Genomic DNA, 13,967 nt, shown 5'->3' on the forward strand with positions numbered 1-13,967 from the left:
GTTAACATCTTTCATAGTTAGACACATGAAAATCGCAATATAGTGACAAAAGGAAGATTTTATTTATTAATTCCTTAATGGAGGGCAAGAACCTCGAGCCGGATCGTTTACCTCCGGTGGAATCGACGGATCTGCTGTTTTACCTTGTGCTGGAGACTAGCTTTTACACTAAACAGAAATTTCGAATTCTTCATGCCCACAATCAAATGGTATCAGGGTTCATTTCAAGTGTACAGGGCCACATCATTAACAAAAATGTATCCTTTCAGCGAATGAATTCGCAAAGAATGAAAGAAGCCTTGATTTCTGTCTGGATCACTACCGAAAAGTCGGAAACAATGTTATCTACCTATTGCTGTGGGTGTAAGGCCGGTCTCGGAGAGCCATGCTCGCCTGTTGCCTGTGTTTTTTCTACCGTGAGGCAGGGACAAATAACTTTACCTCTGCGAAAAATATTAAAGCAGATCTAGAGGCACGTCTAGACAGCCTGTTAGAGATGGCTGAAGTCGATAGCCACGGCCAAGATTCGACAACTGAGTCAAAAGTTGTCCCAGATCCGTCAGAAGATAAAATTGAGGCTTTCTTGGAAGAATCAAACGGCTATGAATTTAAGCCCATTGCCCTTAGACTTGTTTCAAGCCGACAGCTTTGTACTAAAGAGTCGCGAGATCCCTACTACTCACGAATTGTCCGATACTGAATATAAGGATCTTGAGTATCCTGAACTGCTAAAGGTCTGTTTCGAGAAGTAAATTGCACTGTGTGAAGATCAAATGACACATATTGAGGAAGATACCAGAAACCAGTCTCAAGCTACAAATTCTAATCAGAGAATGTTTAGAAATACATTTGATGATAAAAATTAACGGTAAAAAACTACGACGTTTCGAAGTCTGCATGACCTCATTATCAAGTAAAATGTTAAAACTGATGTAAAATTGTAGCTCAGAGATTATATACAAATAAAATGTGATAACTTCATTAGAATAATGAGCGTTCATTGTTATTGGTGTCAGATCGTGCAGTATATGTTTAAATAAATACTTTTGCACGTATTGAGTCAGACTGCGTGTTTAACTTTGGTTTTTGTTCGCGAATGAATAACATTTCGTGGATTAGGCAGTCCATTTTCCCGCGGCATTTCTTGAGAACGGAAAACATTTTCCCCAGGCCAGCGGACGCTACACCGTGGGCCTCCCTCAGATGCTTGCCAATGACAGTGGCTTTATGTTCTTCTATGCGTTGATGAAGATGGCGTGTGGTATAACCGATATAATCCGCATCGCACGAATCACATTTAAAAGTGTAAACAACGCATTGGTGGTTAATTAAAGCAGGCTTCTCTTCTTGTATCTTGAGTTTTCCCTCGATCTTACGACTCGTGAAAACTGGTTGTAGGTCAGTTCCGATTTTCCGGCCAAGATCTTGCAGCTGATGTCTTACTGTGTCGGCCGATTTTTTATTTATTTATTTATTACAATTTAATGGCATTAATAGTAATACATAACAACAAAACTAATATAAATAGCCATACGGATAATCTGTAAAGGAGTCCAGGACCCCATAAAGAACAGATCACCAATGAATATCTACTAAAATAAGTTACAAAGTAAAGTATAAAATCAAAATAAAATCAATAGTTCAACAATAATAACTAATTTAATGCACGATCCAGTAAACATTTCTTGACTCCCCGCTTGAAAACATCAACACTTGCTGCCTTACGAGTATCGTAGGGCAAAAGATTCCAGGAGTCAACTATCCTGTGAAAATAATTTGGTCTTTAAATGGTAAAGTTATTCTGACAGGTTTTTGTGTAGCCGCGTCAGGTTCAGTTGGGGTTTCGTGACGGCTTTGGATCGTAGAACTCGTGTACCAGGCGATGGCTGAGTTGATGAGTTTCACTGGGTACTTAAGCTTAGTAAACATCCGCTTGAGATGCTGGCATTCCTTCGTAAAAGATTCTTTCGTTGATGACAGGCGGTAAGCTCGGTTCAGCATTGTATTCAGCAGAGATCTTTTGTAACGCTGATCGACATGGCTCTGGTAATGTAAGAGCAGTCCCGTATCAGTTGGTTTATGATATACGCTTGTTGTCAGGTGGCAACCGTTTTTCTCAATCATCATACCGAGGAATGGAAGCTTGTTGTTTTCAGCAATTTCCATTGTGAACTGTATGGCAGGATGGCATTCGTTCAATGTTGAAAGGAAAGCTGTTGCGGCTTGAATATTTGGCATCGTGGCTAATGTGTCATCGACGTACCTTTTGTAGAAACTTGGTAACTTGTTGTTGCGATCCAGTTGTTCTTCAATGGAGCACAGGAAAACGTTTGCCATAAGGGGTCCCAGGGGCGAGCCCATGGCCACACCGTCCACCTGCTCATAAAGTTGACCGTCGAACTGAAATAGCTGATCTTTGGTTGCTATTCTTAAAAGTTCGGTAAGACCTGTCTTTGTGACCTGTCTTTAATTAACCACCAATGCGTTGTTTACACTTTTAAATGTGATTCGTGCGATGCGGATTATATCGGTTATACCACACGCCATCTTCATCAACGCATAGAAGAACATAAAGCCACTGTCATTGGCAAGCATCTGAGGGAGGCCCACGGTGTAGCGTCCGCTGGCCTGGGGAAAATGTTTTCCGTTCTCAAGAAATGCCGCGGGAAAATGGACTGCCTAATCCACGAAATGTTATTCATTCGCGAACAAAAACCAAAGTTAAACACGCAGTCTGACTCAATACGTGCAAAAGTATTTATTTAAACATATACTGCACGATCTGACACCAATAACAATGAACGCTCATTATTCTAATGATGTTATCACATTTCATTTGTATATAATCTCTGAGCTACAATTTTACATCAGTTTTAACATTTTACTTGATAATGAGGTCATGCAGACTTCGAAACGTCGTAGTTTTTTACCGTTAATTTTTATCATCAAGCTACAAATGTTTTCAAAATTAAGCGGCCAGCTCACACAGATTCCTCATTGTTTTCTCAGTATTTAATTCAAACAATTTGCTACCCTGAGCTTAATAAACTAGTTTCAAAGGCGATTAAGCATGGGTGTGAACACGAGGGACTTGCAATCAATGCTCATGAACAGGTTGTGAGGCAAAAACATTCAATTTTCAAAATTGTTAAATGTGGTACATTTATCAACAAAGAGTACTACCCTTGGCTTCACGTAACTCCAGACTTTCTCTGTTCTTGTGACTGTTATGGGAAAGGATGTGGCCAGGTCAAGTGTCCTCTTTTCATAGAAAATGGTGACTAACAACTATGTCTGTAAAAGTTGATCTTGTTTCAAAAAGGACAACGCTGGCAAGTTTTGGCTAAAGCAAGACCAGGAATATTGTTTTCAGACACAACAACAGCTGTTTACGGTAAAAAGAAAGTACAATGATCTTATTGTGCGTGCATTTGACTCCTCTGGCACAGTTACATTTTTCCACCAATGAACTTTGCCTGATGAGCAACACTGGAACTTTGTTCTGCCCAAGCTCACCAAGGCAAGTTGTACTCTGGGAAGCATTTTATGCCCCCCCCCCTCCCCCCCACACACACACACACAAGTGGATAGTCCATCGCCAACAATAGGCAATGTTTGCTACTGCTGTGGTAATCCCCATTGCCCTATTGTAATTTTCATTCGAACTCTCCACACCCAAACGGAGAAATAGTAATCTCTGGGAAACTTAAGTCAACAAGAATTGGACATTATTTCATCACCAACAGGATGGCTGGACTGCGCCATTACACACGATGCTAAAATTCTGTTGGCAAATGTAGACAAGTTGCTCTATGGATTTCAGAGACCAACCCTTGGTCCAGTTGGGCAGTTCGACATTGCTCCTGCTGACTTTGTGCAGCTGCTCCATGTGAATATAATAACCATTGGGTGTGTGTCACCTCCATCAACTCTGCACCGAGGTTTGTACATTTACTGGACAGTCTAGCACATCCTTTTGTATCAGTAGAGATAATTTACCTGGTCAAAAACTTACTTGGTCCTAGGTACAAGGGAATTAACCAGCTGTCAGTTGAGCAACAGAGCAATCTCCGTGACTGCTGGGTGTTTGCCATTGCGTTTGCCACAACCCTTGTGTATGAGCATGACCCCTCCCAAGCAAATTTTGATATTCCAAGGATGAGACCTTACTTAACCAATTGTTTGAGAGCCCGTAACTTGCAGCTCTTCCCAACAGTTTCAATTTCATTTGGAAAATTTAATTGTTACCCTTAAACATTAACTAATATTATATATGATCATACACAAACAAGTGCATTGAAAAATCAGTCAAATGGGACAATTCCAGGGCAAAGGTTAACCAGAGCCGCACATACATTAATAATCCTGTTAATCATAGGAGTTGGTGTTTCTTGGGAACCACTGGGGTTGCTAATTAAGAAATCAATTGGTAGAATTCCACTTATGACAAAAATAGTGTGCTTCCTTCGAAGTAAACCAATTACTCGCTCAACATGTATGCGAACATTACCAATTTCCCTGGTTCCTTGGACATCCACTGGATCTAGCTGGTCTTTACCTCGTGTAAAGGCTGGAATTGCAACCTCTGCATTCTTAAAGATAAGGAATTTTTGGATGGTAAATCCGCGATCTGCAAGGACGAGATCTCCAGGTAGTAGCTTGTCCAATATACCACATTGCTTAGTCAAACACTTGTCTGAAGTTCTCCCTCCCCATGCTTTCGAAACACAGGAAGCTGTGCCCTGTGGATTTATGCCTATCAAAACCTTTACAGTGTTATGATGTTTGTAGGTTTGCGCACGTGCAAGTAGATTGGATGGTCGGTCAATAAAGACTTCAAAACAGTCGAAAATCACCGTTGTTTTTTTTACCGAATGAGTGCTGAAAACATTGCGGCATGGTTTTCCACAAGTCCTCTCGGTCTGACCATTTAATCAATGGGCGCAGTCATATCTATGACGATCATCCAGGCCTGAAAAGATCTCCACACAGTTGACACAGATGCTAAATCTGTACGCCAGATCTTCAAACGGCATATTTAGTTTCAGTTTTATCAACGTGATAATAAACTCTTGAAAAGAAGACAAAAGGTGGGACTCGCGAGTAGCAAAGGAAAAACATGATGAAACACAATGTTTAGGGTATCGAACGAAGGTAATCCGGTATAAAATTTTACTTTCTTGTCGTCATATTTTCGAAATTCATCCTCACTAAAAGGCCGCTGTGTGCGCGGTGGTTCTGAAGAAGCAAGATAGTCAAACTCTTCTGTTTGAGTTCTGGAATCCACACACTTCGGAGGTTCTTCGACAGAACAGATATCAGAGACTTGCTGACCCTCTTCATTCAACCTCATTTTCTTGGCTGCGGCTTCCTCTGCCAGTACCCGTCCTCTCTCGAGTTGCTCCTTCCGTTTCCTTTCTTTCTCTTTAGCTCTGCAGTCCCTTTCGGACGCTTGCTCGAAATTCTTTTGCTGTGAGTTCTTGTTATGACCCAGCTTTAAGGTCGAAACCCAGTCTACGTTGTATTTGTCCCAACTGGCCGCTGCTTTTCTTAAGACAAAATGACGACCACATACTCGATCGTTCCTAATCTGTTATATCTGCTCGACTTATGGCAGAAATCCAGCGTGAACGCCTTTCGCGAGACAAGTTTTCCGCCTCTTCTCCTTGATATGTTACAATGGATGGTACTCGAGACAAAGTAAGACCAATATCCGGACTGCTCTTGCTTCCACAACCGACTATCAAGCAGAAAACCATTCTTACTGAAGACGCGCGACTCGATTTGTTCACTATTTTAGTGCACCATTATGGCGGCGTAGCGACCGTTGCTAAGCATTTAGTCCCGTGAGTGAAACAATCTACTAAAATAGATAGGCTTGTTCACGGTTTGGGCGGTGTTTCAGCGCACTATTGGTTGAATCACAATAGAGCGACGTAGAAGTTACCGATTGGTTTCGTTTTGTCAGTAATTAAACGTCAATGGCTGAGCGCAGTTGATTGACATACCTAACGAAGAAAATTAAGTCGCGTGCCTATCTTCCTTCTCTCTTGTTAGTCTATGCGAGAAAGAGGGCTTCACATTCGTGAAACGACCAATTCATTGCTTCACTCATTGTTAAGTCAACTTAACGGCCTGCTCCCAGTTGGCTTGTTGGCTCAATTGGTAGAGCGCTGCACTAGTATCGCAGAGGTCAGTGGTTCGAATCCCGTACAGGCCTGATTTTTTTCAGGTCTGATTTTCGCTATTGCTTAAATAGCGCTATCTACTGCGAGGATCGTGCATCATATGTATATTTATCCTAGTTCCTGTGTTAGAAATCTCGGTGCATGGTTTGATAATAAGTTGTCTATGTCAACGCACGTTAATAAAATTTGTAATTCCGCGTTTTATCACCTACATAATATTAGGAAGATTAAGAATTATTTATCTCGCGATTCGTTATTAACGCTTATTCATGCTTTTATCACTAGTCGTTTAGACTATTGTAATGGACTTTTGTATGGCCTCCTAAGTCGCAAATAGCCAAATTGCAACGTGTACAGAATGCTGCGGCTAGACTTGTACTGAGTTTAAGTAAGTATTCGCATATTTCTCCTGCGCTTTGTCAACTTCACTGGTTACCAGTACAACATCGTGTTCATTTTAAGGTCATAATTTTAACATTTAAAGCTATTCATGGATGGGCGCCTAGGTATATCATTGAACTAATTAACATCAAGCCTAGGTCTGTATATAATCTTAGATCAAATCAAAATTTATTACTTGACCCTCCTAAGGGGAAAATGCTTGCCACGTCGGGGGACAGATCATTCTCTGCTGTTTCCCCGTACTTATGGAATGCTCTGCCAGCTGAATTACGCGATATTCAATCATTTTCCATTTTTAAATGTAAGCTGAAAACTTATTTATTTCGTGCAACTTTCTCAAAGTACCCTGTCTGGCGATTACTTTTATTAGTATTACTAATTAAGTTCCTTATTAAGATCCTTATTCCTAATTAAGATCCTTATTATGGGTATTCCATATTATTCTTATTTTTAAACATACATTGTTAATATTGATGTACATGTAATTGGTTTTATAAATTTGAATTTACTGTAGTATTCTAAGTTGTTAAGCGCTGTTGATCATTGAATGAAAATAGCGCTCTAGAAGTTATTATTAAATTAAATTAAATTAGATAGAAAAGATGTTTGATCGTAAAAAACCATTTCCTATCGATGAAAATGTGAAGAAGGTCATAAACGCTGGTATTAAAGAATCTAGATATCTTGACCCTGAGGAAATAGAATAGGTGATGGACACTGCTGTTTGTTTAGCATACGACATAGTCACTGTTGTGCAGCGCGAGGAAGAGGGTAAAAAAGCGGAAATTGCCAAGAAAGCTAAAGAGGACGCTGAAGTTTACATCAAAAGTAAGCTCGAAGAAAGAAAAAAGAAAAATCCTTTTGAGCAAGAAGCTAGTGGGCCAAAAGCATCACCTGAAGATTTTTCTGAACAAGGTAAAGAAACAGAGGAAGACAACACAAGTAAGAATCATGAAGGAAAGAATATCGACGAAAACCTTGATGAGGAAAATAAGACTGGTTTTGAGATCAATCAAGAGATCAGTCAAGATCAATCAATAACCTCATCTGCTGAACATCTTCCTGAACAGCTCTCGTATACAGTCGCAAAGATGGAAATAAAAAGCTAGCCAAAAGAGGCTGGCCCAAAAGGAGAAAAGGAAGAAGGAGTCCAGCGATATCGTGTTTTCTATGAAGGTGTTGATCATGAATCTCTCTATATCGAAATCCTAGAAGGGTTTGTCGAAAAGTACAGCAAGGAGGAACCATTTATAGTGGAGGAGAGGATCGATGAATTGCGAAGTCTGATGAACATTATATTTACCTTAATAGCTAATCCATACTGTTTTCCTCGAACCTTTCGTGATGAATTTTATAGTTTTAAAGATGATATCGAAAATTTGACAGTAACTGCCCCAACGGGTGAGAAGCACTCTGATGACTGCGCCAAGGATTTTATCAAAGCCAAAGGAGATCTGATATGTGAGGCGATCCAAATCGTACTTCATGCCATTAGGCTTATAGTTACAGAGAGGCCCCTGGATTACAAAAGGTTCAAGGAAAACTCATGGTTTATAGAGAAACTGAAAAAAATTATCCATACGATCGATTATCCAAGTGAAAAGGAGCATGGTTTGTTTGCAGACCATGGGGCTTAAAAATGGTTGAGAACAAAAGGAAACTCAAAAATTAATAAGAGACTTCCATCGCTGATGCACGCTGTCAGGGAGATATTTTGAATATATACCACAACTCCTAGTACAATTGAAAAGGTGGGCCTCGCAACCAGTTCAATTTTAAACCTCCCTGACATATCACAATAGAACCCAACCTTAGAGGACTCTGTGGTTACTGTTTCGTTTTGTCAACCTGATTTAATTTACTTTTGAGAACGTTCACCGATTCAGCCTGAAGACTGCATCAGTCTAACTGTTACTAATTCAAATGCTACTGTAGGGCATGATAAGAGTGGTGTAACGAAACCGAAAGCAAGCCTCCAAAGTCAGAGATCACTGCTGTATTGCTAGCGTTTAGAGCGGATAAGTGCTTCTCAAAGGATGGAAAAATAAGGCTAAACAAAAAATTTCATTCTGATCAAATTTTTATCTCGTAGACCAAGATTTTTTTGCTTAAGTGTATGGCGTCACTTATTATTCGAAAAAATACATCATATTTGGCATGAATATTCAAGATTATTCCAGCATCGATCACATTTCGATTTCTTTAGAAAAAGACTATGCAGCTGATTGTTTATAGACGTCTTCTTTCAGAAGTTATAAGCTTTCAAGTTCCAGTATGTAATCAAGTTTTTATTGCCGACTTTTGCACTCTTTATCATATCTCAAAAAATATTTCGAAAATCAAACTTCGGCCTCGCGCCTTTTTTCTTCGACTATTGCTCTTACTCTCTGCCAATTTTGAAGGGAATCTGTTCAATTCTGTGCGCTCCCAGTGCGAAATGTTTGGCCAATTGGTTCGAAAATCAAAGCAGAGAAAGGCGCTTCCAAAGTTTCCTGAGACGATTCGTTTATTTTGATCCGAATTTGTTTTGTCCTAAATTCTCGCACGAAATGTTTTTTTATACTAAAGACTGAGGTGAATTTCGATATATTCCACTTGAATACCTATAATTATGCCAAAAACGAAAAACCAGTTTTGAAAAATCCCGTTACTTAAAGTGTCTTGTATCCTGAACTGTGCTGAGCCGGGAAGTACATAATTTTAAACTTGTGGATACAGGAAGGAGGAGAAATGACACAATTTTTGGAGATCGCAAAGGAAGTGAGAAAAATGTTCCAAAAATTACCCGAACTCTTTGTTTTTGGGGAAGTGGGCTTACAACGTTTTGAAGAAGCTCAACACTAGAGCTTTCTTACGCAGAGCGGAATACCAGAACCTCTCCTTCAAAAAATTTTTGCAGTTGTGGCCACGTTATTTCAATTCGCTTTGCAACAAACTTTTGTTTGATCCTTCGCGGGTAAGGCTTTGTCAAAATACCTAAGACGCAAAGGAAATTTAAAATTTCACTTCAATGCTTGACAGCGACTTCAAGAAAAAAAATTAGTGAAACGGTTAAACAGTTGTCTGTAGGAACACATAGCTTTGGAAAAAGTGAGTAGGTACTAGTGTATGATTATGTATATGTGAATGTAATCACTCGAAAACCTGTAACAACGAGCGGCTAAATACGATCATGATGCTCTCAAAATCTGTCCGATCAAACTTAATGTATATAACTGCTGTATGTTGAATGTTCAAGGGAACGCTTCAAATACTTACGATTGTTTTAGTAGTTAAGAAAGCGAGGAAAGGACCATGTATACTAAACAAACAACATGTAAACTTCTTGATTAAGGCATTTAACCTACAGAAAAAAAAAATGGTTTAAAGAAAAAAGACTTGGGTTATGTACGGAAATTGAAGTTGGCAATCAATGTTAAAAAACAATAGAGTAGTACTGATAACGAAGAATATATTTAGTTATATGCGTGTATGTACAGAAATTCTCGTTGTTGCTTTTCTGGTTATTTTACAAAACAAATAGTACAATTCGAGAATTACAATGATCGTGTAAAGGGGATTTCAGTAAATCTGTACAGCCTTTTTTTATTGCTTCTCCCTAGCAACACTGAAATTAAATGTTTCGAATGTTGTGCTAATCATGGTGTGTTATTTCGGCGCACTCTTTAGATGGTATAAATTATGAAAGCCACACTGAATAAAAACAAAGTAGCACTTCTGGTATTCTTTCCTATTTCAGCTCACTTCAATATGTGCCGCATAGTCGATTACGGATCGTACACATGCCGTATAAAAGAAGCAAAGGTCCTTTGGTGGAACGTGAGCTCTTTTTAGCTGATCAAGGAAATAGGCTCTCTTTGCAGCTTTCTCGGTAATCTCAGTTATGTGAGCGTTCCATTTCAAATCTTCGGAGATGATAACACCCAGGAGTTTGGCTTGTTTAACCAATTTCATGTGTTTACCATCTATTGAAACTGGATCGAAATCCCTTGGAACTGAAGAGAAACCAATTCGCAGCTCTTTGCATTTGTCTGTGTTTAGTATAGGTCTGTCTTTCTTCGACCACCCTATAACTTGGTTCGTGGTATTTTGAGCTCCACTGGCGTGACCTTTCTTCACAACTTCTGAGGCCATCGTACCGTCGACAAATTTCCATAGGGAGGCGTTGGTGATCGCTAAATCGTCTATCATAGTCAAGAAGAGCCAGGGACCTAATTTGGTACCTTGCGGGACACCAGATGGAACATAGCCCCACTCCGATACGCACCCATCAGACATCTTAACTCTCTGATCACGGTCTGACAGGAAATCAATTATCCAGTTGATGACGCTCGGTACTATGTGGAGTTGGCATAACTTATTAACGAGTATACCCTGCATATTTGAAATCAACTCGTGCGTTATCATTACTTGGACTTTCCAAAGGGAGCCCAAGGTTAAAAATGGCCTTCGTTGTTTTTTTCTGAGTTCAGTCATAAATCGTCGTCTGGGCCCTAAAACACATGCGTCCCTTCTCATTGTCTCTGCGCATGCGCATGATTCGATAGCATGCGCATGGTTAAAGAAAATGGTGGATCTATAGCAAGCTTCGTCCTTGAAAGGAAGACGAATACTACGATTTATTTTCCGCTCAAACCACACACAAGTGCACGCACCGTTTTTTGAACGTTCTATGAAAGGGTCGCTCCTCGGGCTTTACGAGAGATCAATTTACGAGCGAACATTTCTGAGTGAATCTATCGAGAGCCATGCTATATCAAATGAGGTATCCAATGTTAATCATGTAAGGAAACATCTGCCTAATCATTATTGTGTATTTAAACGTGATCGTCGACCCAGCAGTATACTGATTTATCACTTTCACGGGTTTATTACGAATCAACTTAACGGCCTGCTCCCAGTTGGCTTGTTAGCTCAATTGGTAGAGCGCTGCACTAGTATCGCAGAGGTCAGTGGTTCGAATCCCGTACAGACATGTTTTTTTTCAGGTCTAATTTTCGCTATTGCTTAAGTAGCGCTATCTACTGCGAGGATCGTGCATCATACGTATCTAATACCGCAGTTCAAAATATATGAGCTTCATATATTTGATTGTATCTGAAAGCGAAGTTTTTCTTTAAAGGTTCTGGGACAATCCATAAAAGTGTAATAAAGTTAAGAAAAAGAGCTGTCAGTATTTGTCATTGTTTTCTACAAATAGACAGTGTCTTTACAAGATTCATGCCCATATAGCAAATAATTGTAAATTTAAATTGATTTCAGACGTAGGAAAGAAGCCTGATCCTACCCCAATGCGCGTCGACTCTAGCATAAGAATTGCAGCACCATATGGTTAAGGTAATGAGTTAGTATTTGGACAAAATGCAGGGCAACAATGTGTGGCAATGAGTTTACGTTCTTTGATTTACAATACCAGAAAAATTAGTTCTAGTCATGATCTCATCAACATAATGAATAGTGGGAATCAATTGTATTCAAGTTTGTCTCAATTAGCAAGACAGTCGTATTTAATGCAGAAAGAATTGCCAACAATGTTAATTATGTTTGAGGCTGACTATCAACTAGTATAAAGTGAGAGCTATTCTGGCACTGTCGATCGAGACACAATAATAGAAGGATATCAGTACTGTACCTCTTCAAAAAGAGCCTTTGCATCACTCGCATCTGATGGTTACAGTAATTTTATTTTAACAGCAGGGTCTATTGGTGTTTCTATCTACTTTAATCGTAATATGGGGCTTAAAATATTTGATTCTCACGCCAGGGATTTATATGGCAGGGGGCATCTTCAAGGTACATGCGTACTGCTTGAAATACCATATCTGATTAGCTTGACACATTATTTTCAGAGTTTACATAATAATGGAAAATTTGAAATAAAAGGGGGTACGTATTGATCAAGTTCAAAATAGCGTACTTTCTCAAAGCAATACTTTCTCAAAGCAATACTTTTGGAATGCAAAACTTCAATGATAGTTGTGTTACTCTGTAATAAAGTTATGTAGTTATTGGAGTTCAAACTTTTTTGCATTGATTGTAGACAATGGAAACAGATTATGCGATAATCTAAGTTTAAATGGCAAATTTTCACCAGCTGATTTGCCAAAGGGTGTTGAAGTTTTTGGAGCTGAAGTAATTTTAGAAGGAAGTATAAAGAGGGAAAAACAAGCAATCAGGTCTGGGGAGTAAAGGGTTTAAACCTCCCCTCAACCCCACCCCTATTTCCACATTGTCTTTCTTAAGAGTTATAATAATAATAATAATAATAATAATAATAATAATAATAGTAGTAATAATAATAATAATAATAATAATAATAGTAGTAGTAATAATAATAATAATAATAATAGTAATAATAATAATAATAATAATAAAAGTCTTTATTAAGCACTCTAAACAACAAACGTGTTTAGCTACAATGATATGAAATCAGCAAGTATAAAACTAACGAACTAACTAAATTACTAACTGACTAACTAATAAGAGAACAAAGATGTATTGACAAAAGTGCTCTTGAAACGTTCAGTTCTTATCTTTTAGAATAATAATATTTTCAATCGAAAAAAGCTCTTTACAATAGCCAAGGTTAAAAGCTCTCTTAAACAGCCTCTCTATGCGACTCAGATACTTATGATAATACGCGCAGCCCCATACTTCTACAGCATATGTAAATATAGGTAGAATAAGGCTGATAAAAAGAAGATGAAGATGATCCAGCGGCAGTCCATAGAATTTACAAACACGTAAGATGTACAGACGACTACTGGCTTTCGATATAATATTATCAAAATGTAAATCCCAGTTACACGGATCAGATTGAAAAATTACACCCAAAAACTTCAGACATGGTTTACGCTCTATAGAAACCAGAGGAGCAGGTAAGGCCTTAGTGGATTTGCCTCTAAAAAGCATCTCCCACGTTTTCTTGAAGTTTAGATGCATACGGTTAGCAGATGTCCATGCGACGATTGATCCGACGTCCTCAACCAACTGCTTCAATATTTGCACGTTCAAGCAATATCTTCTTGAAAAGATATTGATAAAAAAAAGAAACGAAGGAAGCATTTTGTCTAAAAAGAAAAAGAAAGAAAGGAATAATAATAATGATGATAATAATAGTAGTAATAATAACAATAATATGAAGCAATATAACACCATTATGAATAAAGGCTGATAGTTTCGAAAGAAACTGTTTGGGGCTGCGTCGGTGGGAGTAACGAAATAATTTGGATATATCAACAAAGTTGAAATGGTAAATTGGCCACCGTAATGATTACAAAAGCTGACGTTTCGAGCGTTAGCCCTTCGTCGGAGCGAATAGAGGAATTGTGGGTTGTGTGTGCTTTTAAAGGCAGAAAATGGAGCTACGTTATTGGT

This window comes from Stylophora pistillata, chromosome 5, assembly GCF_964205215.1.
Source record: "Stylophora pistillata chromosome 5, jaStyPist1.2, whole genome shotgun sequence".
Classification (NCBI taxonomy): Eukaryota; Metazoa; Cnidaria; class Anthozoa; order Scleractinia; family Pocilloporidae; genus Stylophora; species Stylophora pistillata.